At 37.6% G+C, this 15,904-nt stretch overlaps 1 protein-coding gene across 11 annotated transcripts in view; it reads right to left on the bottom strand.

Moving 5' to 3' along the window:
- EPS15 (epidermal growth factor receptor pathway substrate 15) overlaps nt 1-15,904 on the bottom strand; it is a 161,261-nt gene that overhangs the window by 143,684 nt on the left and 1,673 nt on the right. The gene's annotated exons all lie outside the window — the stretch shown is intronic.

Genomic DNA, 15,904 nt, shown 5'->3' with positions numbered 1-15,904 from the left:
CGTATGCTTCAGGTACAAGAAAAGGATGTCCACTCTTGCCACTTCTAATCAATATTATACTGGAGGTTCTAGCCAGGGAAATCAGACAAGAATAAGAATAAACAGCATCTAGATTGGGGGAGGAAGTAAATCTGTATTTGTGCATGATATGAACTTATATATAGAAAATCCTAAGGAATCCACTAAAAACTACTAAAGGTAATAAATATGTTCAGATGGTTACAGGACACAACATGAGTATGAAAAAAAATTTGTTCTTATACATTTCCAACAAATAATCTGTAAATGAAATTAAGAAATCAATTCCAGGCCGGGCACAGTGGCTCACGCCTGTAATCACAGCACTTTGGGAGGCCGAGTTGGGTGGATCGCCTGAGGTCAGGAGTTCGAGAGCATCCTGGCCAACACGGTGAAACCCCACCCCTACTAAAAAATACAAAAATTAGCTGGGCATGATGGGGGCTTGCCTGTAATTCCAACTACTCAGGAGGCTGAAGCAGCAGAATCGCTTGAATCTGGGAGGCGGAGGTTGCAGTGAGCCAAGATTGCACCACTGAACTCCAGCCTGGGCAACAGAGTGAGACTTTGTCTCAAAAAAAAAAGAAAGAAAGTAAGTAAGAAATCAATTCCATTCACAATAGCATCAAATGGTTTTATTATCAATTTATTTAACTTTAACAAAAGTACAAGACTTATTATACTCTAAAAACTATAAGACACTGAACAAAATTAAAGTTATAAATAAAATGGAAAAACATCCCACGTTCATAGATCAGAAGACCTTGTTAAGGTAATACTCCCCAAACTAATCTATAGATTCAATGCAATTTATATGAGAATTACAACTGTTTTGCAGAAACTGGCAAGCTGATTCTAAAATTCTGACAGAATTGCAAAGAATTTGGAATAGCCGAAACAATCTTGAAAGAAAAAAGCAAAGTAGGCTGGGTGTGGTGGCTCACACCTGTAATCCCAGCACTTTGGGAGGCTGAGGTGGGCGGACTACCTAAGGTTGGGAGTTCGAGACCAGCCTAGCCAATATGGTGAAACTCCATCTCTATTAAAAATACAAAAATTAACCGGGCGTGGTGGCACACGACTGTAATCTCAGCTACTCAGGAGGCTGAGGCAGGAGAATCGCTTGAACCCAGTAGAGGCTGCAATGAGCCGAGTTCGCACCACGGCACTTCAGCCTGCGCAACAGAAGTGAAATTCTGTCTCAACAACAAAAAAAATAAAAAAGCAAAGTTAGAGGACTAACACATCCCAATTTCAAAACGTATTACAAAACAACAATACTCAAGACAGTGTTGTACTGCACAGGACATATAGATCAATGGAACAGAATTAAGTCAGAATTAAGTCATACATGTATGGTAAACTGATTATTGACAAGAGTGCCAAGATCATTCAATGTGGAAAGAATAGTCTTTTCAACAAGTGGTGCTGGAATACCATGTCACAAGCAAAAGATATCCACTAGTGAAAATATGAAGTTGGACCCTTAACTCACACCATATATAAAAATTAACTTGAAATAGATCAAGGACCTAGATATAACAGCTAAAACTATAAAAGTCTTAAAAGAAAACAGATAAATCTTCATGACCTTAGATTTGCCAAAAGACTCGGCTATGTCACCCAAAGCACAAGCAACAAAAGAAAAATATATATAAATTAGACCTTATCAAAATTATAAACTTCAGGCCAGGCAAGGTGGCTTATGTCAGCCTGCAATCCTAGCACTTTGGGAGGCCAAAGAGAGCATGTTGCCCAGGAGTTCAAGACCAGCCTGGGCAACACAGTGAAACCCTATCTCTACAAAAAATATAAAAACAATTAGCTGGGCAAGGTGGCGTGCACTTGTAGTCCCAGCTTGAGGATCACTTGAGCCCTGGAGGTCAAGGTTGCAATGAGCTGTGATCATACCACTGCACTCCAGCCTGGGCAACAGAGCAAGACCCTGTCTGAAAACAAAATAAATTAAAATTAAATAAAAAACTTCAAAGTACTTCAAAGAACACCATCAAGAAAATAATCCATGGAATGGGAGAAAATATATGCAAACCATGTATCTAATAAGGGCTTCTATCTAGAATACATAAAGAATTCTAACAACTCAATAATAAAAAGACAACTCAATTTTATTTAAAATGGGCAAAGAATATAAATAGACATTTCTCTAAAGAAGATCTAGAAATGGCTAATAAGCACATAAAGATACTTGACATCATTAATCATCAGAGAAATGAAAATCAAAAACACAATGAGATACTAAAAAATGTAGGCCAAAATCAAAAAGTCAGCTAATACCAATTACTGGAGAGGATGTGGAGAAATCCTCATCCCCGTACACTGCTGGTACAAACATAAATGGTGGAGGTGCTCTAAAACAGTCAGCAGCCGGGCATGGCGGCTCACACCTGTAATCCCAGTGCTTTGGGAGGCCGAAGCGGGTGGATCACTTGAGGCCAAGAGTTTGAGACCAGCCTGTACAACATAGTGAAACCCCGTCTCTACTAAAAACACAAAAATTAGCCAGGTGTGGTGGTACATACCTGTAGTCCCAGCTACTCAGGAGGGTGAGGCAGGAGAATCGCTTAATCAGGAGGTAGAGGGTGCAGTGAGCCGAGATTGCGCCACTGCACTCCAGCCTGGGTGACAGAGTGAGACTGTGTCTCAAAAAAAAAAAAAAATCAGCAGTTCTTCAAATGATTAAACACAGAATTTCCATATGACCAGATACGTGCCCAGGAGAAGTGAAAACATGTATGTACACAAAACCTTGTATATGAACGCTTATAACAGCATTATTCTTAACAGCCAAAAGGTGGAAAAAACCCAAATATCCATCGATGAACAAATGAATAAACAAAATGTGGTATAACCATATGATGGAATATTTTTCAACCAAAAAAAGGAACGAATTACTGATACTTGCTCCAACATAGATAAACCACAAAAAGTGATAGAAGGCAGTCATAAAGAGTATATGTATTATATTATTCCGTTCATACAAAGTCCAGAATAAGAAACTCTATAGAGACAGAAAGTAGATGAATAGTTGCTTAGGCCGGGGGAAGCATGCAATACGGGAGGGTGACAGCTGAGGAGCGCAAGTTTCTTTCTGAAGTGATAAAATTGTTCTAAAATTGATGTTTGTACATATCTATGAAGAGACTAAAAACCACTGAATTGTACACTTTATAGGGTAAGTTGTATGGTATGTGAATTACATTTCAATTAAACTGTTTAAAAAATAAAAATTTTAGAAAAGAACAATGGAGCAGAGAGCTAAAAAGTCTCTTAATAGGCCGGGCGCGGTGGCTCAAGCCTGTAATCCCAGCACTTTGGGAGGCCGAGACGGGCGGATCACGAGGTCAGGAGATCCAGACCATCCTGGCTAATACAGTGAAACCCCATCTCTACTAAAAAATACAAAAATCTAGCCGGGTGAGGTGGTGGGCGCCTGTAGTCCCAGCTACTCGGGAGGCTGAGGCAGGAGAATGGAGTAAACCCAGGAGGCGGAGCTTGCAGTGAGCTGAGATCTGGCCACTGCACTCCAGCCTGGGCGACAGAGCGAGACTCCGTCTCAAAAAAAAAAAAAGTATCTTAATAAAAGTAAACAATGTTTAAATATTTTATTTATTTATTTTTTTTATTTATTTATTTTGAGATGGAGTCTCACTCTGTCACCCAGGCTGGAGTGCAATGGCGCAATCTTGGCTCACTACAATTTATTTATTTATTTGTTTGTTTGTTTGTTTTGAGATGGAGTCTTGCTCTATCACCCAGGCTGGAGTACAATGGTGCAATCTCGGCTCACTACAACCTCCGCCTCTCAGGTTCAAGTGAGTCTCCTGCCTTGGCCTCCTGAGTAGCTAGAATTACAGATGCCTGCCACCATACCCAGCTGATTTTTGTATTTTTAGCAGAGGCAGAGTTTTGCCGCGTTGGCCAGGCTGGTCTTGAACTCCTGACCTCAGGTGATTCTCCCACCTCGGCCTCCCAAAGTGCTGGGATTATAGGCATGAGCCACCACGCCCAGTCAATAATATTTAAATATTTTATACATTAAGTACCTCCACAGCTTTTTGGAATTGGTAGATGGCTAATATTTTTAAATGCAGGTATATCTTTTTGAGTTATTATTAATTTGGACATATGAAGTATTTTAAAGCTAGGACTAGAAATCAACTTAGTAAATTTACAATTTGCAGAATTACACTTTCCTCTCTACCTGGCCTCATAATCAAAGAAAAACTATAAGCAGCACCTAAAAACTATTTCATTTTTGAATATTTTAAATATTTATCAAACAGATATAAGTGTTCATGTCAATTATACATTTAAAAACAGATTGCAAAGTTTATGAGGGTTTTTTTGGTGAATTTTATAGTGAAATGAGTCTTGTTCACTTTAATTTATGAACACTGGTACTCTTAAAATTCCTGTCCTAAGGAAAAAATTAGTCATAAAAAGCTCTGAGGTTGGCCGAGTGCGGTGGCTCACGCCTGTAATCCCAGCACTTCGGGAGGCCGAGGCAGGCGGATCACGAGGTCAGGAGACCAGACCATCCTGGCTAACACAGTGAAACCCCGTCTCTACTAAAAATACAAAGAAAGTAGCCGGGCATGGTGGCGGGCGCCTGTAGTCCCAGCTACTTAGGAGGCTGAGGCAAGAGAATGGTGTGAATCCGGGAGGCGGAGCTTGCAGTGAACCGAGACTGCGCCACTGCACTCCAGCCTGGGTGACGGAGGGAGACTCGGTTTCAAAAAAAAAAAAACAAAAAGCTCTGAGGGTATAAAGCAGAAAACGTGCCAAGCAGGGACACAAACCAAGACAGTTCAAGCAAGTGAAGTTTTTGAGCTATTCTGAAGTGCCAGATGGTCCAGAATCCACCCCCGGATCTTAAAAGGCCCTGCATAAAAGTGTGCCAGAAAAAAAAAACAAAAAACAGAACAGAATGTAGAAAACAAACTAAGAATGAAAGCAATACAGACTGCAGAGAAGGGTGAAAACTGTGTATACAAACTGAAATATTTCAATCTTCTTCAAGCTCACAACTTTTAATGCCAGTTTCCTACACTAAGTGAACTCTGACAAACTATAAATAGCCCTTGCAACCAAATTAAATATGCTTAGTTTAATCCCTTCAGAATAGCATTTTTCAGATTATTGCTCGAGTTAACCCTTGCTGCTGTCTGCTTTACCATTCAAGATCTTAAAATATAAACTAAAAATTCACTTGTTTGATTTCAAAACTCAAATGTATACATAGAAAAATAATTCAATAATATAAGTACCACATGTAACTCTACAGAAAAAAATTTATCAAATGATAGAGCAAAGGTTATCTGCAACAGCATTAATTATAGTGGACATACATACAATGTCTGTACACATTAGGGCTTAAACTATAACGCACACAATTAATATGCTCGAAAGACATTAAATTGATGCTTATGAAGACCACATATGAAAACACTTAAAGAAAACAGAAGAGGCCAGGCGCAGTGGCTCACACCTGTAATCCCAACACTTTGGGAGGCTAAGGTGGGTAGATCACAAGGTCAGGAGTTCAAGACTAGCCTGGCCAACATAGTGAAACCCCATCTCCACTAAAAATACAAAAATTGGACAGGTATGGTGGCACACGCCTGTAATTCCAGCTACTTGGGATACTGAGGCAGGAGAACTGCTTGAACCCAGGAGATGGAGGTTGCAGTGAGCCGAGATCACATTACTATACTCCAGTCTGGGTGATTAGACTCCATCTCAGGAAAAAAAAAGAGAACAGAATAAAAATTGTTACATACATATAGATTTACATATATGTGTGTGTGTGTATGAAAGAGAGATAATAACGACATTTTGAAAACAAAAAGAAAAAATGTAAAAGACTAAAATTTAAAGAATGGTGTGGATGGTGATCTACCTTCTAGCTATTTTTCGACATGTATGTTCCAAGTTTTCTTTAGTGAGTGAAGAATACTGGAAATGAAAAAACATTTAGGCCTGACGTGGTGGCTCACGCCTGTAATTCCAGCACTTTGGGAAGCTAAGGCAGGCGGATCATGAGGTCAGAAGATCAAGACCATCCTGGCCAACATGGTGAAACCCCTCTCTACTAAAACTACACAACCCGTCTCTACTAAAAATACAAAAATTGGCTGGGCATGGTGGCGCGCACCTGTAGTCCCAGCTACTCGGGAGGCTGAGGTAGGAGAATCGCTTGAACCCGAGAGGTGGAGGCTGCAGTGAGCTGAGATCCTACCACTGCACTCCAGCCTGGTGACAGAGCAAGACTCTGCCAAGGACGGATGGACAGACGGAAGGAAGGAAGGAAGGAAAGAAGGAAGGAAGGAAGGGGAAGGGGAGAAACATTTAAACAAATACATAAATTCTGCAGGTTAAGTATTAATAATAACACAAGCAATTCTGTTTACCAAATGTCTCCTATATCTGAACAATGTGTATACATCATACATAAGCAAATGAAAGTTTAAGTAATTTGCCATGATCACTCAGAGATGTCACAAATGGCAGAGCTACAATTCAATCCAGGTTTGTCTTGTACTATATCCAGTGTTCTTCCCACTATATAAAACTTCTCTCAGTGTCCCTAGGATGAGAATCTTGATACTCTGTTAAAATATATATACAAAATATTTTACCTACTGTTTTGGAGTAGATCACAGATCTTTTGAAGTCTATTCTTGAGTCCCCTTCCTATGGCCTATGGTCAAAATTAAAAATTCTTCCTTTATTACAAAGAAAAGATAAAACAAGGAATCTCATAAGAAAATGGATGTTATATCCCACAATATGGACCCTATGTACCAAAATACAATTTAACTTGAATCAAATGTTCCTATAGATTTATATTATCCTTTCAAGTACAGTTTATCCTCTACAGTAACAACCCTGGATCCTATAAAACCATTAAGTAATTAAAAACTACATTACCACCAAAAGTTTCATCATAATCACAGGATTCTCCCATGGTACCTGCTTGCCTTACTTCTATCATCCTTTATCACAGTACTTGTCACACAAGAAAGTCAGTGTTTATCTCCCTAAAAAACTAAAAGCTATCTTCAGAGCAAATGTCATGGTCTTATGCTGTATGTCCAAGGCTTACTAGAGTAGTGACACACAGGAGGCATCTGGTAAATGTTTTCTGAAACAGAGGATCAACCATCAATACTGGAAGCACCTTTAATGCATATAATATCATATTTTAATATATGTATAATGTTATATCTATGTTGTACCTACAGAACAAAAAAAGGTGGAATGAAGTTATCAATAATCCTTAGTATAAATGATCCATCAAAATCCTAATTAAGTGCAACATATCATAAAAATTAACAGTTCATATAACTAAAATCTATCAACTGACCTAAGACATTCTGACTTCAGAGCCCAAGATCTCTGTCATTATTTTATGCTAGTTCTCAAAAATGTTCATCTGAGGATCAGAAATCATTACAGCTAATGGTTCCAGGTTTTATTGAATAAAATAGTTTGTTTTTTAGGGAGTCTCTGATACATTTTATCTTTAGTAATACAATACTGTAGAAACTCCAAGTCCAAATAATTGTGTCTGAGAGAGTATTAGCTTAAAAGTAAATATTGGCATGATGTACACTAACCTGGACAAGCTTAGATTTTCATTTGCAATAAATCTGGAGGTTGCAAAACGAAAAACTACCTTCTACTATGTCTACAAAAACTCTCCACTATAACTGTGTGCAACAATCACTTTCTAGAGATGTGGTGTATGCAGTGATAAGTAGATTTTCACATAGGAAGATGTAGTAGCCTAGAACATATGTTCAGCTATAACCAAGGAATGGTACCACAATTAGTCAGCTCTGTCAGAGCCATTTTGCCCTTAAAAATGCAGACTCATTCAATTAATATCTGAGTTGTTTAGACTACTGGGTTACAATTCTGGCTCTACCACTTAGCAGCAGTTTGACCTTGAACAAATTACTTCATCTCTGTGTCCCAGTTTTTTGTTTTGTTTTGTTTTTGTAAAACAGGGCTATAAGGATTACCAAGTTGTAAAGAATACTGAAAGTTCATCAGGTTGTAAAGATTATTGAAAGCAGCACATGACACGTAAGTGTGCTCAATATTATTGTTATTATCCCACTATTGACCTCCCCCCCATACACACACACACACACACACACACACACATATATCACTGAATAATTTCTTTTACCTAACAATAGAGGAATGTAAGATCCCATGAATGTTCATTTTCATCCCAAAATTTGACTGAAATACCATCAATGACTATAGGAAGCAGCATAGCAAATGTCTTGGAGAACAGATGTGCCTGGGTTCAAATCTCAACTCTCCCACTTAAAATACAACCATAAGCAAGTAATACAGATTAATGCCTATTTGTAGAAAGGCTACAAAGATTAGGTGAAACAATGTATGTAGATCATCTAAAAAAATTTAGTATTTATTAGGCGTTTTAGAAGCATCAGTCCTCTTCCTTCTCAACAGTGGCATGAGAATGTTTTCCTTCCAGGATCTCTGTATTGATACTTAGCCCACTAGATAGAACTGTTCCACAACTAAAACAAGACCACGCTAAGTTTCCAAACTACAGTGGAGCCGGGGGAGGGGGGAGATCACACTAAAAAAGGGAGAGAAATCACACATAAAATTAAGTTCACAATTTCAGGTTGCTTTCTCATTTAAGTTTTTTAAGCTCAATATTTATGCACAAGGAGTCAATCATGGCTCATGGCAGGCTTAAGAATAAAAATATGAAGATAAACTCTTTCCCCTGTCCTCACCCCCAGAAAGTATATCTTATATGTCCTGATGGACCACAAAAAGTATATAGCTAGGCCGGGCACAATGGCTCACGTGTGTAATCCCAAGCAATTTGGGAGGCCGAGGAGGGCGGATCACCTGAGGTCAGGAATTCGAGACCAGCCTGGCCAACATGATGAAACCCTGTCTCTACTAAAATACAAAAATTAGCCAGGTGTGGCGGCAGGCGCCTATAATCCCAGGTACTTGGGAGGCTGAGGCAGGAGAATCATTTGAACTCGGGAGGCGTGGGTAACAGGGAGCCGAGATCGTGCCACTGCACTCCAGCCTGAACAACAGAGCCAGAAGTCCACCTCAAAAAATAATAATAAATAAATAAGTAAATATCTAAACCAGTGATTTGGCCAGGCGCAGTGGCTCACACCTGTAATCCCAACACTTTGGGAGGCCAAGGCAGGAGGATCACTTGAGGTCAGGAGATGGAGACCAGCCTGGCAAACCTGGTGAAATCCATCTGGACTAAAAATACAAAAAAATTTAGCCAGGCGTGGTGATGCACGCCTGTAATCCCAGCTACTCAGGAGGCTGAGGCACAAGAATTGCTTGAACCCAGGGGTGGAGGTTGCAGTGAGCCAAGATCGCACCACTGTTCTCCAGCCTGGACGACAGAGCAAAACTCTCTCGCGAAAGTACTAAAACTTTAAAATAAAAATAAATAAATAAGCCAGTGATTCTCAACTAGAGGCAACTTAATCCTCTAGGAAATATCTGTCAATATCTGGAGATATTTCTGATTATTGCAACTGGTGAAGGTGAATAGATAAGGATGCTGCAAAACACCCTACAATGCACAGAACAGCCTCCCACAAGAAATTCTCCAGCCCAAAATCTCAAAGTGCCAAGGCTGAGAAACCATGATCTAAAAAACTATAAAGTACTGTAATATAAACATCTTCCTCCAAAAAATATGTTCTTATCTAGCATTCTTGGTCAAATTTGTATTCTTACTGCAGATTTAGTAAGGAATAAGCAGTTTGATTATTTCAGATGAAAAACTCCTGGTACTATTATATTCCCATTATCATAACCCCCAGTTTAAAGGGGGGAGGAAGTGAGGCTTACTTTACTTTTCTTTGTATATTTTTACCACGTAAAAAACAAGTTTTAAAAAGAGCCCAACCTTTATTTTTCAATTGCACCTCTGATTCATTTGATAGCATTATTTATATCACAAAGGTGAGTTTCTTCTACCTCATTTCTATCTTACTTCTACACAAAATATTCAAAAGTTCACATTTACATAATAGGAAAGCACAGTATATGAGGCGGGGTACAAGGCCAGTTTTTAACAAATTGGGAAAACTATAGGAGTGGCTAAAGAAAATAAGTCACCAGTTCATTTTGTAATCACAACATGCTTAAGAGGTCTCAATAATACCCAAGAAGTCTCAGTAGTTTATTTCTAATATGCAAATGAGTACACTTAAGAGGTTAAGTAATTTGCCCAAGATCACAAAACTACTCAGGGGCAGAACAGGTGTGCTCTTGCAGTTATATTATTCTGCCTCTGCTCCTGAAATTTGAAAATCTAGATTTTGCAGAAGCTCTAAGAGAAAAGACTGACAAATTAAACATATAAAACAAATATTTCTACATAATCAAAGAATGCCAAAAACAAAAAAATTTCAGAGAAAAAAAATTTTGCAAAGAATTTTGCAAAGAAGGGCGAATTTCCTAAATATAAGAAGAGTTCTTACAAATCAGTAAGAAGACAAACAGCCCATCAAGAGAACAAGTAAAAAACTAAAGCAGTTTACAAAAAAAAGAAATACAAATGGTTTCAAAGGAAAAAAAAAAGTTCAACCTTACCCATAAATAAATAACAAACTAAAACAATGAAATTGTTTGAAATCTTTCTGATCACTGGACTGACAATAATATACATGTTGAGCAAGCTGTGGAGGAAACGACACTCTCAAACATAGGTGCTACTACAGCAGTGTTTCTGAATGCAAATGAGCAATATCTTTTTTTTTTTTTTTTTTTTTTTTTTTGGAGACAGGGTCTTAGCTCTGTCACCTAGGCTGGAGTGCAGTGGTGCAATCATAGCTCAATGTAACCTCGAATGACTGTTAGGACTACAGCTGCACACTACCATGCCCAGCTAATTAAAAAAAATTTTTTTTTGTCCCAGATGGCTCTCACTATGTTACCCGGGCCTTGAACTCTTGGCTTCAATCAATCCTTCCACCTCAGCCTTCCAAAGCACTGGAATTATAGGCCTGAGCCACTATGCCTACCCCAAATTAGCAGTATCTATGTAGATTAAAAGTATCCTTTGGCCCAACAATTACACCTGCTAGAAATTAATCCATATGCTCACACATGTGCACAAAAACATGTAAAAGAGTATCCACTGCAGCATAGTTGTAACAAAAGATTGAAAACAAAATAAATGTCCAGTATTAGGTGGCTAGTAAAATAAATAACAGTAAGTTTACATATAGAAATACCCTGAGGTTTTGAAAATAATAAGGGAGATCTACATGTGATGATATAGAGCAATCTCCTAAATCAGTTAAGTTAAAAATAATATAACAACAACAAACTGTGAAACAATAAACAGCTTATACAAAAGAATATACATACACAGTGCATATATTATATATATTTATTTGCATATACACAGACTATTACTGGAAATTCACACAAGAAACTGGCAAGAATGGCTGCCTCTGGGAAAGCAAATGAGGGCCTAAAGCAGTAAGGGAGACTTCACTAGCACTGTATGAATTTTTTCAAACATGAATTTATGTTGGCTTTTTAATTTACTAACTATAAATTCTGAGCCTCAGTATCCTCCAATCTGAAATGATAATAATAGCTTAGTTCATAGGTTATGCTTTGTAAATTATAAAGCAGCACACAAAATTATAAATTAGTCCTCTAACTGAATTGTCCAAATCCATTAATTAGTATCATTCCTCTGACCAATTTCTCTAAATCCAAAGATGAGAATGTTTAGGATGAAAACTAAGTGTAGACGTAATCTTAGAACACAAAGCTTTACTTTACACATAGTTATTGTGTATTCAATTTAAATGAATAAATTTTTAAAAATGACGCAGAGAAACGCTAAATCAGTTGATTACAGAAGGAATACATTCTCACTGTTAAAAACAAGGTAGATAAAAACTACAACCATGCTACTATAAAACTGTTTTTTATTTCTTCCAGTCTTTTTTCTACGCATGCTTAACTGGGTTAGATCATTTGTCGAAATAAGAAAATGTTCACTTTACTGTAATAAAGCATTCAATTTACAAGATTCCTCAGATTATTAAAAACGCCTAATAAATGTAATTGTTAATGAAGGCATACCTTGTTGATTCAACTGCTTTAAAAATGAAACTTCAGCATATGAGTTTGCCTAATGAACTCTGCCTGGATTAACTTTTCATTTATTATTTCTATCAATTCTCCAACTAACCAGACCTCTCTCAGGCCATTTACTTGGTTTTGGTTTCCAGAGTTCTGATTTTTTTTTTTTTAACTTTCGTTTTAGGTTCAAGGGTACATGTGAAGGTTTGTTACATCAGTGGACTTGTGTCACAGGTATTAAGCCCAGTACCCAACAGTTATATTTTCTGCTTCCAATTTTATTAGGCCCCAAACTCACAAACAAGTGTATAAAGTGCTTTTTGTAATTCCCTGAAGAACAAGTAAAATACCTTAGATTGGGCCTTTAAAATCACACTATTAGAGATTGCAGAGATTCTGAACTACAATTCATTGCTAATGATACTCAATCTTTTTCTACCATACCTTAGTCTGTTACTAGAATTCTTTCTGCAAATAGAGTGAAAACAAAGGAATGCACTCTTAGATTATTCCTGAGAGACTCACTATTGGATAAACCTAACCGCTCCTAATTAATTTTAACTATGACAACCCCTCCCAAGTGCTGAACATTTCAAGCCATCCTTGAGAAGGGTTAGATATCTCTCCCAAAGAAGAACAGATTTCCTGAGTATGTGGAACCATAATTATAGGCAAAAAAGAAAAACATCATTAATATGCTTTTCCCATTGTAGGAACTCAAATATCTGTCATGTTGAGAACAATATCACTTTTCTGCTTCCAGAACATGTTGTAATTTTCAAACTAACCTGTATTTACTGTCATAATTGTTAAATCAGACTACTAAGATGATATGTTTATTAGCACACACTGTATACTTGTTTAAAAAATGAAACTGAAAATAAACACTACAAACTGTGAAATTATGGGAGATGTTTTCCTTTAATTTCCAAGTTTTCTGTAATAGTTATATCACTCTTGTAATTTAACAAAAAAAGCATTAAAACTTTTTATACCATTTATATATCAGGATTTTTAAAATAAAGTCCCTACTTAAGGGCTTTTTTATTACTTAAAAAAAAAAAAAAAAGAATCTGACCACATAGGGAGTCCCTGTCTCTACAAAAAAATTTTAAAAATTAGCTGGGCATGGCGATGTATGTTTGTAGTCCCAGCTACTCAGGAGGCTGAAATGGGAGGATCCCTTGAGCCTCATTCTGCCTCCTCAACACAGGTTGCAGGATGCAGTGAGCCAGATCATGCCACTGTACTCCAGCCTGGGTGACAAAGTGTGATCCTGTCTCAAAAAAAAAAAAAAAATCCTTGCTAAACTAAAGCAAGAAAACCAGTATAAAGCTGAATAGCTAAAAGACTATTTTAAATATTCAAATCCTATCTCAGTAAAATAAAACCTTTATCATCAATAGCACTAACTTTGAACACACAATTGTATCATCAAGATACTATTAAAGGCACTAGAGATTCAGGGGCAAAAACCATGTCTTATATCCTCAAGAGGCTTACTACTTAAGACAATGGCATATGCTGACAAAAAAGAATAAAAAATACAAGGGAGCGTTGGATATGCCAAGCATATAGTACATAGAGAAGTACAGTGAAATAGACAGCTTTTGAAGTCCTATAGACCTTGGTTCAAATCTTAGATCCACCACTTACTAGCTTACTTACTAGCTCCTCCAATTTGTAAAACATATTGTTAGATTCTAAGTGTAGTAAAATTCCTGGCATATAGTAATACCCAAAGGGAAGTTAACAGTATTATTATTACTAGGGATACGGGCATTAGGGAGTAAAATTGACTATTGGAAATGTTTTTTAGAAGTATTACATGCTTTTTTTCTAATCTAACAACAGAAGCAAAAATCAAGATCATTCTCCTTCAGGTTTTACTTCTCACTGACAAGAAGTAAACAGAACAACTAGAAAAGACAACTGAATTAGAAAACATTAAGGCTGTAAAGCACTAAAGAACCCAGAGAAAGTCCACTAGGTCTATAAATCATAGAATACTGTCTATAAAACGGGATCTTAAGAGTTGGAAAGGTCCTGCCGGGCGAGGTGGCTCACGCCTGTAATCCCAGCACTTTGGGAGGCCGAGGCGGGCGGATCACAAGGTCAGGAGATCGAGACCACGGTGAAACCCCGTCTCTACTAAAAATACAAAAAAAATTAGCCGGGCGCGGTTGTGGGCGCCTGTAGTCCCAGCTACTCGGGAGGCTGAGGCAGGAGAATGGCGTGAACCCGGGAGGTGGAGCTTGCAGTGAGCCGAGATCGCGCCACTGCACTCCAGCCTGGGCGACAGAGCGAGACTCCGTCTCAAAAAAAAAAAAAAAAAAAGTAAAGAGTTGGAAAGGTCCTTAGATCAACTAATTCAAACTACTCTAGTAGAAATAAGTTCCAGGTTTTGTCTCCAAGGTCAAAGAATTGTTAACTACTTTTGTTCATGAGTATATATATCCTCAGTACCTAGAGTAATTCCTAGCACATAGTAAATGCTCAGCAAATATTTGTTGAGTCTATTTTAAAGTTAAGAAAACTGAGGCCTGGATATTTAACCCAAACCCATACAGTTAGCTGTTGCCAAAGCAGAACTGGAACTAACATTTTGGTACTCTAGTATTCTATCATCTCTAGAAGCAAGAATATAATAATTTAGGTAATTTATTCTGGTGGCTGGGGAGTTGAAGGGTTGGTTGGCAAGCTTGGAAAAAGGAAGGAAGGAAGGCATAAGCTAAAACATTTTTCACATTTTTTCCCCAAACTCAGTTTTGCTTAATTGGTTAAGGCAAGAAATTATAAACAAGATAATCCCAGTATAGTGTCTAGTACATAATAGGTACTTTAAAAATATTTGCTGTATGAAAATCACCATCATATGAACAGAAGCAGAAACTAACTTGAGCATGTTTAATCTCCATAACTGTTACAGAACCCTTTAGAGCTTTCAGTCATTCCTACAACAGTTATTAATTACTTTCTTCCAGCTAGGTACTATGGGAGAAGATGGATTAAAAGATGTCCCTGCCCTGAATGATCTCTCACTTGAGTATACCTATGTCTAAATGTGTGTGCTGGGAGGGTGGGCGGGGTGGGGGGGGAACAGAGGATGACAAACGGGTCAATAATGAATGTGAAACCAAGCTGCATTGTTACTTAGTGTATTGGGCTCAGGCAGTTATAAAAAATTAAAATTAAATTTAAAAACCACAAATCTGCAAAGTTTTGAAATAATAAGGAGGCACACTGGGGTATACTAGCGACTAGAAATGTTTTTTTTTTTTCCTGTGCCTTCGTAATTCCTCTTATTGCCTCTTCATGTTTTAAAATCAGAATATTCTGAATTTACTTATTTGAATTATCAATAAAAATTAACCACCAATGTATATTCTCTCATGTGTGAGGCACTGAAGGATAATAGCTACTACTGACTCCGTTCTTACTGTGTACACATTAATACCTAAATATATAACCCAAGAACATATGTAAATTTTTTAAATGGCTATAAAACTGACAGAGCCTGAAGCAATTCTCCAGAGATGAATGATAGTAAATAGAAGCTAAAAACATGGTATTACCCAGGGAGAGAATAAAGTATGTACACAACTGAGATGCAATTTTACGGAAGTCTTCAAGAGCACAAAACCTTCAAGAAGGCAAAACTCCTGCCAGAATTGGCCAACAGAGCCAGAAAACAACAGCCTGCCAACAGGGATCTTGT

The sequence above is a fragment of the Macaca mulatta genome, chromosome 1 (genome assembly GCF_049350105.2).
Source record: "Macaca mulatta isolate MMU2019108-1 chromosome 1, T2T-MMU8v2.0, whole genome shotgun sequence".
In the NCBI taxonomy this organism is placed as follows: Eukaryota; Metazoa; Chordata; class Mammalia; order Primates; family Cercopithecidae; genus Macaca; species Macaca mulatta.
Note: the sequence above shows the minus strand (reverse complement) of the source record. Positions and strands in the feature narration are given on the sequence as shown.